The sequence below is a fragment of the Schistocerca piceifrons genome, chromosome 1 (assembly GCF_021461385.2).
Source record: "Schistocerca piceifrons isolate TAMUIC-IGC-003096 chromosome 1, iqSchPice1.1, whole genome shotgun sequence".
Lineage (NCBI taxonomy): Eukaryota > Metazoa > Arthropoda > Insecta > Orthoptera > Acrididae > Schistocerca > Schistocerca piceifrons.
In genome coordinates, this window is record NC_060138.1 from 626,408,582 (window position 1) to 626,423,555 (window position 14,974).

The window sequence follows — 14,974 nt, forward strand, 5'->3', positions numbered from 1 at the left end:
TTCTTTATAAAATTCTCTCGAGCTTTCAACCGCTTCAAGTGGTATAAAAAAAAGAGTAAAAGAAGGCACATTGCCTGGCGAACTAAACTTTAAATACTTTAATAGGTTATTGGCCTTCCTTGGCTTGATCAGGCCACACAAACACCACCGACGCGTTCAGTAATTTGCCATCCTCTTCGGTAGACTCCGTCAAAAAATCCTCCATTATGTTTGTCCCTCCTATAAAGTCACTTCCTATGCACGTCTTCGTTCATTTCCCTCCGAAATCTTACTACTCCATAACGAGGTGACTGAACCCTAGTCAGACGTATCCGTAAACGGATCCTTATCTACAACTGGGCGTCTCAAGAGATAGGTCACTTACCTGGTGGCACCATTTTCGGAAAACAGAAAAGTGAAAATCAGCAGTAATTCACTACAACCATACAGATATCCATGGCTACATCCTCAGCCAAGTGTCCCATTGCACTCCACACATTTCACACCGACATAACGACTATTACGGATTATCCTTTCTCACAGCAGCGTCTTCTAGTAAGAGAAAGGACGTGTATTAGAAGAGCATTTCAGGAGGCCAAAGCAGAAACAAAACACACTGAAGACAAAAGGATTCCATCTGAGCAACAAATGTGCAAACTAATGGCCACAGACAATATTCAGAGATAATTTATTACAAGGCAACAACGATTCGAACTAATTAAGCGCCACCTTGGATAGGCCACTTACTATGTGCGCCATCTTCCGAAAACTGACGCAAAAGTGAAGAACCGCACTAATTTACTTTAGAAACTAATTGGAACTTCTTGGGAGCCGAGAAAGAGGACTGTTTATTCATCAGCTGGTACTGTTCAGCTGTATGACTCGATAGTTCCGACACCAATTTATTGGATGATAGCATCGAATGTGGTACGTTTCTGCCTTCCCTTATTAACTGCTTACGGTACTCTCCAGGGGAAGGTCACATAGATGGCCTACCGATGTGCTTCATGTTTGGCAGGTCGCTTGTGCACGACCTAAAATGAAAGATACTAATATATTTTGCCTCAACACTCGCCCGATTTGCCGCGCGGGATTAGCCGAGCTGCCTGGGGCGCTGCAGTCATGGGCTGTGTGGCTGACCCCGGCGAAGGTTCGAGTCCTCCCTCGGGCATGGGTGTGTGTGTTTGTCCTTAGGATAATTTAGGTTAAGTATTGTGTAAGCTTAGGGACTGATGACCTTAGCAGTTAAGTCCCATAAGATTTCATACACATTTGAACATTTGAATCCTCCGATTTTGAGAAAAGAAGTACTTAACGCGGAATATATTCAGAACTGGCGTTATCGACAGTTGGTTGAAGACTGTACATTTTTCATCGTTATGTATATAGCGTCCACAAAATTTGAAATTTTAAGCCTCACATACGGGAGAAAAACGAACCCTTATCGCATTTGGCAGTACGTACAAAATAACGTATTCGTAAACGACGCAATATTCCTTCAGAGCGCCTGGAAAATTACTGCCACAATTTTTCTTCTACTTATAAGAAAATAATTATTAATTTGATCTTCGGGGTGTAGCAGTGTCAATCCTTTCCCGACTAGTTAAAAAAAATGTTCCCGTCGTTACTCCAAATTCGGGAAATTGACAAATTCAGTTAACAAAATATTACTTGAGAATATTTTAAAACAATACTGCTAACAGGTTTTGTCTCATGTTCTATACCTAGGGTAGACAAACTAGTACCGTCATACATGCGCCCACCCGATTAGCCGTACGGTCCAACGCATCGCTTTCCGGATTGGGAAAGAGCGCCTGTTCCCCGGCACGAATCCGCCCGGCGAACTTGTTTCGAGGTCCGGTGAGCCTGCCAGTCTGTGGATGGCTTTTAGGCGGTTTTCCATCTGCCTCGGCGAATGCGGGCTGGTTCCCCTTCTTCCGCCTTAGCTACACCATGTCGGCGATTGCTGCGCAAACAAGTTCTCCACGAACGCGTACACCACCATTACTCTACCACGCAAACATAGGGGTTACACTCTTCTGGTGTGAGACGTTCCCTGGGGGGGTCCACCGGGGGCCGAACCGCACAATAACCCTGAAAGAGGTTGCGGCTGCGGCGAGGACGGAGCCTCTCCGTCGTTTCTAGGCCCCCGGTTGACATACAATACAATACAATACCGTCATGTATGACAGCATGTTTGTAGACTACGCGGGTCAATCGCTTGCACGGTAGAAGCAGTACCGCCAAACTGCATACCTGTTCGCCGGTTGCCATGTGATGTTTGTTTTCATCGCGTCGTTAAAAACTTCAGAACCGCAATCCATCTCTGAAAACCCAATGGAAATTGCACAGTCGCGTGGAGGCAATAATGATTCATAGCACAATTTACGATCAAGTTTTAGTACAGATTTTTCAGGCAAAGTTATCGTATGCATGGTTGCATCACAATTAATTTAAGAAAAAAGAAGTCTGTTTTCCGCCGGATCTTCAGAAGGAACAATGTAGTTACGTGAAGACTGCATTCATTAGATGTTCTTGATGCCGCGAATATATTTTCTTCGAATGTTTATATGAAAGTACCATCCATCTAGCTGGTTGAAGGAAATTGAGGACGTGTAAGATCAGTGAAAGGACCATTGCTAAGCGATAAAATCAAATTATTAATTCTTTAAAATCCAAGTCAATTGAGAAACGTTTCTCTCAAACTAGTTATTATTACTAACTGTTTTAATTACGTTATTAACACTCCTATTCCTACCAATTTAGAAACGGAAAAATATAAATGAAAAAAACTTCAGAATGCATTTGGGAATCAAACTTAAGTTCTCGTTTCCACAGTCAGGTGCTTAGGTCACTAAGCCCTTCCTTCAACAGCGTTTACCTTTTGAGCACTTAAATGTCGGCTATAAATGCGTGTTTCCTCAATTTCTAGGAAAATGTGTGTTTTCGGGCCGCATATACGTTGATAAAAGATGCTCGGTTATAAACTATCTATCGACCCCTTCAATTTTGAGCCGATTGCACCTCATGAGCTACAGGAGATTTTCTGGAAACTGAGACAGGGTTGAGCTGAAATAAATTGGAGCCTTTCAATTTATGATGTAAGCAAGCGACCTGCCAAATATGTGCCGAGTGGATTGGTCACGTTGAAGCCTTTCCCCTTGCAAGTAACGCCACTTCACCTTCCGCAAGATAACAGCAAGCTCTCGTTTCCTTAGCAAAAGCCTCAGCCTCTACCCACACAAGGTTCTACGAGCTGACTGAAATATCAGCCAGCCTGGAGAACTATCATGAGAGTGTTAGGCAGCGGTTTCAATCTTGTTACGATCTGGTAAGAGGAGTGGTCATTTTCACCCCAGCAAGGCTTCTTCCCAATAGAGAAACCAACAATCAACTTTCCAAGCTTCGTACTTGGTCGTAATGCCCTCTGTAGTGTTGGCAGAAGAGCCAACACCGTGTTACTAGTGGAGGCCGAAATGCACGCGTTTTAGCTCACGCAGCCTGACGTGAGGAGGGAAGGACTATACTGACGTGAAGTCTAGAACATGACAAGGAATTAGAATTCAGAAAGCGGCCGTAGCTAGTTTGATACTTTAATCCATTAATGATGAACGTCGCTCTTGACGGTACATGAGTCACAATATTATCTGTTCAGCATACAGTCTTGAAGATAGTACTTATAACTGAATATGGCGCCTTGCTAGATCGTAGCAAATGACGTAGCTGAAGGCTATGCTAAACTGTCGTCTCGGCAACTGAGAGCGTATGTAGGCAGTGAACCATGGCTAGCAAAGTCGGCTGTACAACTGGGGCGAGTGCTTGGGAGACTCTCAAGACTAGACCTGCCGTGTGGCGGCGCTCCGTCTGCAATCACTAATAGTGGCGACACGCGGGTCCGACGTATACTAACGGACCACGGCCGATTTAAAGGCTACCACCTAGCAAGTGTGGTGTCTGGCGGTGACACCACACTCTCCCTCCTCTCAACCCACCCTCCGTTTGGTTTGTTCCATAGGTGTATCTATGTACCCATTTTACATGGAATAAACCTGGAAATTTTTTGATCTTCTTCTTTTACTTGAGAAACCCCTCACTGGAACCTGTACACAATTGCTCCAGTATATTAGGACATGTTTTTATGAAACAGGTCTACAGGTGGTCATTACAGACCGAAATCGGTAATCTGATGACAAAAAATTCGTAACTATAGACGTAAAGTAAAAGAAATTTATTCTATATTCGGGTCACCGTCCAATTCGCGACTGTGTCGGAGCTTCTGAATGTTAACATCTTCTACGAAAAACGATTCGGTGTTTATTTTAAAAATGTGTAAATATTTTATCATTTTAAATTAATTTTATTTTCGTTTTCTAAATTCTATCTGACTGACGAGTGCCATTCTGGAGCGCTTTGAGCCCAATTATTACGCTGGCGAGGGAATGAAATAACAATGAAGACAGAAACAAAGCGTTACATGACGGTGCCATATCGCAGATTGTGCGCCGGAGAGAAAATGGTGCCATCACGTAATAGTACGCGGCCGTTCTGGAATCCACGTTACGCTCCCTTGGCCATTCCTCTTAATCGTCTCTTTCAAGGCTCTGCGACTTAGTACCGAACCTTTATTGTTGTCATTTCGTAGGGAAGAAGATCCTTAAGATAACAAAAGATGGAAAAGAAAAACAACGGTTTGCATAGCACGTGGATAAGAAGCTCCAGATGAAGCTGTCTCGTCGCAGGCCAGCTAGCAACGGTGGCAGCACTGAGTCGGGCCGGGCCGCGCCGGCCAGAGAACTCGTCTGCGGAACAAGGGCCGGAAGGGAGCAATAACGGCACGAGATTGCGAGCGCCGGCCCAATAACGAATTCAGCCCTGATAAAGGTATTAGATTTGTCCGCTCCCTGCAGAAATACTGCTGATCGCTCAGCTGGAGTGGCATCTTCTGAATCGCCAAGTAGCTGACAGGGCACGAGAAAAAAAAAGGGGGAGGAGTAGTGGCAGCAACGAGAGAGGGCTCGAACCTCTCAAGATAGAAAATTTAAAATTTATAGCTGCAAAGTGTCTTACTGGCGTGGCGCACATTTGGTATATAAAAATTGCTTATCTTCCATAGTAGGTAGTGGGAAGACAGTATGTAGAGATCACACAGTGGCGACGGAAATCAGGCGCGGATTCATGGCTGGATTCTGGGATGGAGGGGTAGAGGAGTCACACATGCATGCGCGAGGCAGGATTCGAACCTGCGACCGTAGCGGTCTCGCGGTTCCAGACTGTAGTGTCTAGAACCGCTCGGCCACAAATATTACATCAATTTCTGGTAACGTACACTTTTAACTTTGCACAGATGCTTACAATTTTATTACTAATGGCTATAAAATATATGAAATGGCTTAGCATAATAATAATAATTTGTTTACATCAGTACATATTATATCATTTTAACACAAAACTCGAAAAAACGCTGCTCAGATAAATGTACGAGGTGTGCCGGAGCAGTAATGAGCCTGATCTTTTATTTAATGTTTAAATGTTTGTGAATTCCTAAGGGATCAAACTACTGAGGTCATCGGTGCCTAGACTTACGCACTATTACTTAACCTAACTTAATCTAACTTATGCTAAGAACAGCCACACACACACACACACACACACACACACACACACGCACACTCATACACCCGTGCCCGAGGGAGGAGTCGAACCTCCGGCGGGAGGGGCCGCGCAATCCGTGACATGGCGCCTCAAACCACGCGACCACTCCGCACAGCCCTGAGTTTTTATCTTCCGAAGTTTTTATTATTTCAAACAACAGAATTGTACCCTTCAACGCATATCCTTTCGGCAGCTTACACCGGCGGAATCGTTGTTCCAAGTCATGGTAACACCGTTCAAAGGCTTCAACAGGTAGAGCCTTTAACATGTCGGTCTTTTGAATATTCTCCAGAGTTCCAAAATGACGCCCTCTTAAAACATTTTTCAATTTCGGGAAAATAAATAAGTCACGAGGGCTTAGATCAGGTAAAAAGGGAGCCTGTGGAACAACAAGAATGCCTTTTGAGGTAAACAATTCTATGATGAAACTTGTCGTGGGACATGAGGCGATAACATCGTGCAGCATCCACTTGTCTGCAATGTCCTATCTCACTAGGGTCAAGCTTTCCCTCAGACTTTCAAGGACAGCTTGGTAGACAGTTTGACTTATTGTTAAACTACGGTCTGATCTCACAAGAACATGCACACGTTTGACGTTTTCGTCGGTTTCTCTAGTTGAAGGTCTCCTTCAGCGAGGTTCATCTTCCACGTGTTCTTGGGTTCCAAATATGATTTGGGACAGCGAAAAACTTGTGCACTTGTGAGGAATGTTCGCTATAGGCCTGTTAAAACTATTCAAAGGTCACACTTGCGGAGTCTCCGAGTTTAACAAAGAACATGGCATAACGTTTCTCTAAATTCCACTGATTCATTTTCGTAATACACAACAAAAACACAACTTTACTGATAGCGTTTTCAAAAATCACATGATGGCTGTGCGGAGCTGAAACTCGGACTGAGCATCTGGAACTGATGTTCCTACCGGTCTACCGAAGTGCAGCAACACAGCGTTGCCACATCACTCGCAGTGTTGTCATGTTGTCAGTGTACTTTTCTCTCACACTTCGTAGCATTTGAGAAGCTTTCTTCCGGAAATTTGAGAAGAACGTGCCACGCAATAAGTTCACGATGTATACTAATATCATTTAATTCTTACAGCGTCATAATTTAAACAATAGAGAATCGAAATGATTAACCATCATTACCAGTATTTCACTTAGCCTGTGACTTTAAACATACAGTAGAAATGTGTGAGCAAATAAATGAAGTGAATGCTGTTTCACACAGTCGTTTCCATCTACGTTAGGGAAATCTGTCTCTCTGTTTATTTTTGATTCTCTCTTTTTGTTTTTAATGGAGATTCTACCTTTCTCTCTTCCTTTATCTTTCTGTGGTTTTTGTGAGTGCTATCTGTTGGACGTACGAACCATCTCGGATTTGTCTTTGACAGCAGGTACGGTCAACCTGAGAATGTGGCTTTACCTTGCTGGAGCTTCGCCGCTTGGGCCACGCACGTGGAAACCCGTTCCACAACGAACTGAAAATATATCTTGTTTAAATGTTGCTTACAGTTTATAGAATTCCTAGCCACCGTCGAGGCTTAGTTTTGACGCTTATTTAATCTCCGAAAGTTGGCTGTGACATTTGGAAACTGATGTACGTAAAAACTTAAACATTTCTTCTGCAATGTGTTTCTTTGATGGGAAGGAATGTGATTCCTCCCAACCCATCTCCTCGGACTTGAGACATAACGTAACAGGAAAGAGCTGCTAAGACAAAGAAAAGGTCTGTCTCTGTTACATTTTTTCCTAGGAACTGGAATCATTACAGTCTTCGTCAAATATTAGGGTATTTCCTCTGTCTCAGGTATCTTGCACATCTACTTTTCAACGGCAGGCTTTCCCTAGGGACTCAGTAATACTAACGGAACGTCATCTACTCTAGAGGCCTTATTCCCACTTCGTCTTTCAATGCTCTGTCAAGTTGTTCTCGCACCTCATCTTCCCCCACTTCCTCTATTCTTTCTATAATGCTGTCCTCAATTCTCGCACCTCATCTTCCCCTACTTCCTCTTCTCTTTCTTTAATATTGTCCTCAAGTTTCCTTTCCTTATATAGACCCCCTACGTTACTTCCATCTTTCGGCTATCCCTTCTTCGTTTACTACTTCTAATATTCTTATACGCTTCATCTTACTTTTTTTTCTTTTTTGACGCGACCTGCCACGAATTCCTCTCCCATGATAACCTCTTCATATCAGAGTAGCACTTGTAAACTACGTCCTCAATTATTTTCTGGATGTTACGAATCTCTGTCTTCATCTACGGGTTTTGCACTCTTCAGCTCCCTTTATTACCACGGAAGTCATCCCCTGATGCCGTAACAGATGTCCTACCATCATGTCCCTTCTCCTCGTTAGTGTTTCAAACATTTTCTTTTCCTCCCCGCTTTGGCGCAGAACCTCCTCATTCCTTACCTTACCAATCAACCTAATTTTCAAAATTCGTCTGTAGCACCAAATCTCAAATGTTTTCATTCTCTTCATCTCCGGTTTTTCCACAGTTCATGTTTCACTGCCATACAATGCTGTACTCCAGATGTACATTCTCAGAAATTTCTTCCTCAAATTACTACTAGTAGACTTCTCTTAGCCAGAAACGCCCTTTTTGCCACTACTAGTCTGCTTTTTAAGTCCTTCTTGCTCTGTCCGTCATTTGTTATTTTGCAGCCTAGGTAATAGAATTCATTAACTTCATCCTACGTCGTGACCATCAATCCTGATGTTAAGTTTCTCGCTGTTATCATTTCTGCTACTTCTCATTACTTTCGTCTTTCTTCGATTTACCCTCAGTCAATACTCTGTACTCATTAGACACGCCATTCCATTCACCAGGTCATCTAATTCTTCTTCGCCTTCACCCAGGATAGCGATTTCATGAGCGAATCATATGATTGATATCCTTTTACCTTGGATTTTAATCCCACCTTCTTTAATCTGAGTACTTCGTTCTTGGTCGTACGCTCTTGTTATTGCCTCTTGGCTCTTATATACACACACCAGAAAAAGTTTTGCATCACCTCAATTCCGAGAGTTCCGGAATCTGTACACAAAATTGGAACAGCGATCAACATAAACATCATTTCCGTCCTTTTTATTGCTCATGAAACTACACATTGCATGTTGTACCACCATACAGCGAGACCTTCAGAGGTGGTGGTCTAGACCTCTGTACACACCGGTACATCTAATACCTCTTGCATTGATGCATGCCTGTATTCGTCATGACACACTATCCACAAGTTCATCAAAGCACTGTTGGTTCAGATTGTCCCACTCCTCAACGGCGATTGGGCATAGATCCCTCAGACTGCTTGGTGGGTCACATCATCCATAAACAGCCCTTTTCAATCTATCCCAGGCATGTTTGATAGGGTTCATGTCTGGAAAACATGCTGGCCACTCTAATCGAGCGATTTCGTTATCATGAAGGAAGTCATTCATAAGATGTACATGATGGGGGAGTATATTGTCGTCTATGAAGACGAATTCTTGGCCAATATGCTGACGATATGGTTGCACTATCGGTCGGAGGATGGCATTCACGTATCGTACAGCCGTTACGGCGTCTTCCATGACCACCAGCGGCGTACGTCGGCCCCACATAATGCCACCCCAAACTAGCAGGGAACTTCCACCTTGCTGCACTCGCTGGACAATGTGTCTATGGAGTTCATCCTAACCGGGTTGCCTCCAAACACGTCTCTGACGATTGTCTGTTTGAAGGCATATGCGACACTCATCAGTGAAGAGGACGTGATGCCAGTCCTGAGCGGTCCATTCGTTATGTTGGGCCTATCTGTATTGCGCTTCATGGTGTCGTGGTTGCAAAGATTGACTTCACCACGGACGTCGTGAGTGAAGTTGCGCATCATGCAGCCTATTGCGCACAGTTTGAGTCGTAATATGAAGTCCTGTGGATGTACGAAAAGCATTATTCAACATGGTGGCGTTGCTGTCAGGATTCCTCCGAACCATAATCCGTAGGTCATCCACAGCAGTAGTAGCCCTTGGGCGGCCTGAGCGAGAAATGCCATCGACAGTTCCTATCTCTCTTAATCTCCTCCATATCCAAACAACATCGCTTTGATTCACTCTGAGACGCCTAGACACTTCCCTTGTTGAGAACTCTTCCTGGCACAAAGTAACAATGCTGACACTCTCGAACCACGGTATTGTCGGTCTACCCATTGTTGAACTACAGACAACACGTGCCCTGTACCTCCTTCCTGGTGGAATGACCGGAACTGATCGGCTGTCGGATTCCCTCCGTCTAATAGGCGCTGGTCATGGATGGTTGTTTACATATTTGGACGGGTTTAGCGACATCTCTGAACAGTCAAAGGGACTGTGTGTGTGATACAATATCCACAGTCAACATCTATCTTCAGGAGTTCTTGTAATCGGGGTGATGCAAAACTTTTTTTGATGTGTGTATTATCTGCCTTTCCCTATAGCTTATCCCTATTTTTCTCAGGGCACGTCCTCCACATTTCACATTGTCGAACTTTTTTTCCACGTCGACAAATCCTATGAACATGTTTTGATTTTTCTTTAGTCTTGGCTCCATTATCAACCGCAAAGTCAGAATTGACTCTCTGGTGCCTTTACCTTTCCTGCAACCAAACTCATCATCTAACACGTCCTCAATTTGCTTTTCCATTCTTCTGTATATTATTATGGTAAGCGACTTGGATGCATGAGCTGTTGAGCTGATAGTGAAGTATTCCCGCACATGTCAGCTCTTGGAGTCTTGGGAATTGGGTGGATCATATTTTTCCGAAGGTCAGATGGTATGTCACCAGACTCATACCTTCTACACACCAACCTGAATAATCGTTTTGTTGCCACTTCTCCCAAAGATTTTAGAAATTCTGATGGAATGTCATCTGTTCCTTCTGCCTTGTTTGATCTTAAGCCCTCCAAAGCTCTCTTAAATTCTGATCCCCTATCTCTTCTAAATCTGCTCCTGTTTCTTATTCTATCACATCAGACAAACTTTCCCCCTCATAGACGCCTTCAGTGTACTGTTTCCATCTATCTCCCTCTCCTCTGCATTTAACAGTGTAATTTCCGTTACATTCTTAATGTTACCTTTAATTTCACCAAAGGTAGTCTAGACTTTCCTATATGCTGAGTCAGTCCTTCTGACAGTCGTCCATGTAGGCATTTCGTCTTAGCTTACCTGCTCTTCCTATTTGTTTTATTCTCCAATGACTTGTATTTCTGTACTCCTGAATTTCCCTGAACATTTTTGTACTTCCTTCTTTCATCGATCAACTGAAGTATTTCTTCTGCTACTATGGTTTCTTCGCAGTTACTTTCTTTGTACCTATGTTTTACTTTCCAACTTCTGTGACTGCCCTTTTTACAGATGTCCTACCTCTTCAACTATACTGCCTACTGAGCCATTCCTCATTGCTGTATCTACAGCCCTAGAGAACTACAAGCGTATCGCGTCATTCATTAGTACTTCCGTATCCCACTTCATTGCGTATTGAGTCTTCCAGACTAATCTCTTAAACTTCAACCTACTCTTCATCGCTACTACATTGTGATCTGAGTCTATATCTGCTCCTGGGTAAGCCACAAAGTCCAGTATCTTATTTCGGAATCTCTGCTTGACTATGATGAAATCAAATTGATAACCTCCCGTATCATCAGGCCTTTTCCAAGTATACCTCCTCCTCTTTCGATTCTTGAACAGAGTATTCGCTATTACTACACAGAACTGATTACAGAACTCAATTACTCTTTTTCCTCTCTTATTCCTTGTCTCAAGACCATTTTCTACTGTAAACTTTTGTTCTATTCCTTCCCCTACAAGCGCATTCCAGTCCCCCATGAATATTAGGTTTTCATCTCCTTTTACGTACTGTATTAACTTTTAAATATCTTCATACATTTTCTCTATCTCTTCATCTTCACCTTCGACGTTGGCATGTATACCTGTACTACCGTTGCCGGCGTTTGTTTGCCGTTCATTTTCATCAGAACAACCCTATCACTGAACCGCTCGCAGTAATTCACTCTCTGCCCTACCTTCCAATTCATAACGAATCCTACTCCCGCTATGCCATGTTCTGCTGCTGTTGATATTACCTTTGATTCATCCAACCAGAAATCCATGTCTTCTTTCCGTTTCACTTCACTGACCGTTACAATATATAGACTTAACTTTTGTATTTCACTTTTCAGATTTCTAGATTCCATACCACCTTCAAGCTTGTGACATTCCACGCCCCGATGTAGAAATTTAGGTGAGGTTTCCCTCCTTAAGGACAAGAGAGTGCCCTTACCCTCTCCTCCTGCGCCCTCTTTGACAAGGCTATTTGCAGTATGAGGGTGACGTCTTATGCTGGAAGTCGTCGGCCACCAATGCTGATTATTACCCCCATTTTTCTTCCTTTTTAAAATACTTTGTTGTTATTGTTCGTTGCATTGGTTCCGGGCGGACGTCCCTGGTACCTGCTCACTCAGAGTTTTTGATTTTTTATTACAGGGGGCACCTAACCCTCTGACCGCACATGGTCAGTTCCCATTTCGTCGCACCCCTAGGCTACGAGTGCATTCATCTTTTCTCTAGTCACCCATGTTTCTACAGTCATGCATTTTACCTCTAGCCATTCTTGCGTAGCTCTTTTAGATTTTCTGATAATCTCATTTTTAGACGTCTGTAATTCTTTTCGTCTGTTCCACTTGCTGCACTTTAAGATATTTCCCTTTTATCAGGAACATTCACTATCCCGCATGTTATCCAAGGATTTATTATTGATTTTGTCGCTTCCCTATGTGGTCCTCTGCTGCCTACACTATTTTATCTCTTAAATCTACCTTGCATTCCTTCCTCCTGATTCACTATACAACTGCCTAATGCTGCCTCTGACACTATCAACAACGACTGGTTTTTTGTTCAGTTTATTTAAATTCCACCCCCTTAAATTTCTATTTTTTACATTTTTCCGTTTTAATCTGCAGTTTGCAAACCAACAAATTACGGCCTTATTCCACACAAGCCACTATTTTCTCTTCCTTTTCCTAATATTGATTTATAGTCACTCATCACATTTAAATTTTCCACTCTCTTAAATATTCGAACAATTTGTCTAATCTCATCGTACATTTGTTCAACCTTTTATCATGTATAGAGCTAGTTGGCGTATAAACTTGTTTTACTGCGGTGGCTTCATGTCTATCTTGGCTGAGGTAATGCTTTAACTAAGCTGTCCATTGTAGCTTACAAGCGTCCCGTTTTCTTATTCATTATTATGCTTTTTTCTGCAGTACTCGCATTTGATTCCTCCCGGGGATCCGATATGGAACAATTCTATCTCCTGAACATTTTACACAAGAGGATGTCATCATCGTTCAGCCATGCAGAGGAGATGCACACCCTCGGAAAAAAATAACGGGTGTAGTCTCCCATTGCTCTCGGCCATTGGCAGTATCATCACAGCGACGCCATGTTGGCTGATGTTACAAGGTCCTATCAATCAATCGTTCAGACTGTTGCCCCATGACTGTTAAGAAGGTTGATTGCTCCTTTAACGAACGTAGACCTCGTGGAAGGTGTACCAAAAAAAGAGCGCCTCGGTCTGACATTGACCTTTGAAAATGTCCAAATATGAATAACTTGAAACAAATGGCACGAACCTGCTAATACAATATGCACGTCAAGTTGAAAGAGCCTACTCCAATCTCCTTGGCGTATGGCGAAGTGCTGTGTGTGCCGGATACCGAGGTTTCCGACCTTCTAATAAACAGCGAGACATAAGAATATTTTAACGTAGAATATGGCCAAAGTTATGTACTGTCTGCTGGAAGTTCGGTGCATAAAAATTTCGTTTTTGAAATAAATGTTATTTGTATCGTAAAATAATTTTCGCCTGAGGCACATCGTGATTTTAGATTCTGAACTAATCACAGTTAAAGCACAAATAAAATATTTAAATAATGTATTCGCATTACATATGCCCCGACTTACAGAGACAACCATAAAATGCATCCATTTTATATTACATGTGTTTCTGAAAAAAAAAAAAAATGGCTCTGAACACTATGGGACTCAACATCTGAGGTCATCAGTCCCCTAGAACTTTAGAACTACTGAAACCTAACTAACCTAAGGACATCACACATATCCATGCCCGAGGCAGGATTCGAACCTGCGACCGTAGCGGTCGCGCAGTTCCAGACTGAAGCGCCTAGAACCGCTCGGCCACAGCGGCCGGCTGTGTTGTCTGAGTGTAGCGTAAGTTAGTACATAATGTATTGTGGATACGCTTTTTAATAGTTTGTTTATTTTAAGTGAGACTTGTTCAAACTCTACAACATATCGTCATTTGCCACTTGTAAAACTTACATCAGGACTTGGCGTAGCATGACATTCGTAGGCTTATTTGTGATGTAAGGAAAATGTTGAAAAAAGAAAAAGATATTGTTTGTGAACATTTCATTTTTCAATATTGACGTAGCAGCCATCTCTTTCATTGTACGGATGGTAATGTAAACGTCAATTTCCGAAACGGTTCTGTGAATAAGATTCAAAGAAAAAGTATAACTGTTCGATGGATATTCTTCATCTAAAAACTGGATTATACAGCTGCAGTCACAATCCAAGTGGAAATGAATCGCGATCTATGATCTTTAATTGAGGCTGTGTTAGAAAACAGTTCCTTATTACCTTTCGACCAGACGTGAAAGTACGCCACATAGTATGTGCACGGGCTCTCAACGTCAGGGAGGTCGCGGATTCGTCAGTCTGCTGTCCCGCTCCGTCACTGGCTAAGTCGCTCCGAGGGTTGATCTCCTCCGCAGAAGTATCTGCAAATTTGGTCACTTCGGTAGTGCTTCATGCGAGCGCCAAGCGAGGCTTTAACTTCGTTTGGGCGGCGGACCCGACTGAATGCGGACATCTGCAGCCATACGCCGTAATCAAATACCGGCCGCGAGCAGCGCCGCCGGCTAAGTTACGTTTAATTTAGGGAGAGCCGAGCCGAGTCGAGCCGAGCCGAGCCGAAAGTGTAACAGAGTTAAGACGGGCCGGCTCCGACAAAGCCCCCAGCGCCGCGCGTTGTCTCCCGGCCGGACGTCCAGGCCGCGCGGCTGCCGGCGCCGGCTTCGGCGGACGCCCAACTACAGCTGACTTCCCTAATTACATTACCGGCCGGGCCTCTTTCCACGGGGCTGTGATTTCGTTCCGCTTACTCCAACAAAGGGCCACTGTAGTTTCCAACGTCTGAGCAATAGTTACACAGCCACATTGTGGATACTACACTTGTTTTGTCAACAAAGGTTGTCTACTGTTCCCAACATCCGACTAATACCGTTGGTTACACCAGCCTAC